Here is a 756-nt window from a genome sequence, read left to right on the forward strand (position 1 = left end):
TCCTGGAAACAGGGCCTGGAGCAGGACAGATGGGAAAAATCCTGCTCATCTCCCGATGCTCTGAAACAGAGCACATCCCATATGGTCAGGATCTTCAGAGGATTTTGCAACTAAATTCTTAACAGCTCCCTGCTGATTGCGTGCAAGTGGCAATTTTTCAAACGCTGAGTGCCTGGCCAAAGCTTGGAGGTTTTTTCCCCCACTGTTGGAGCAGTAAATGATGTATCTGCGACCAAAACACCAAACCTTCAGCCCTCGAGCCAGAACACAGACATGCAAACATTTCTTAATTAAACAGTTGTAAAATAATTTTAGCAAGGGCAGTTACCTCCTTAGCGGGATTTACTGAACTCTGCCAAAATAATCAATTTGAGGTAAATAACTTGCATGGAAAGTCTGCCTGATGGCTGTCAAAACTGCCAGGAAATGATACAATTAAAAAGGTGTCTTACACCAAGAAGTCTCAGGCTGTGATTCCGCTAGGTCTGACTGTAAAATAGCCTCCAGTGTAAATGTAATTTACGAAAAGATATTAAGAATAAAAGAGAACATTGTAGCATAAGCACTTGACAGTACCTGAAAAGCCAAGCCTCTGCCTTCATGAGATCTCTGTCTGAAAATCCCTTCGATGCAAGGTTTTCACTCTGTTTAATTTTAGCACAGAACCAATTTAGAACACTTGTTTTACAACTTTTCAACAGAAGACAAATCCTTGGCTCTCAAAATTAATCTTGTGCAAAGAATAGAAACTCAGGA

This window comes from Lichenostomus cassidix, chromosome 1, assembly GCF_008360975.1.
Source record: "Lichenostomus cassidix isolate B80296 chromosome 1, HeHo_3.0, whole genome shotgun sequence".
NCBI lineage: Eukaryota > Metazoa > Chordata > Aves > Passeriformes > Meliphagidae > Lichenostomus > Lichenostomus cassidix.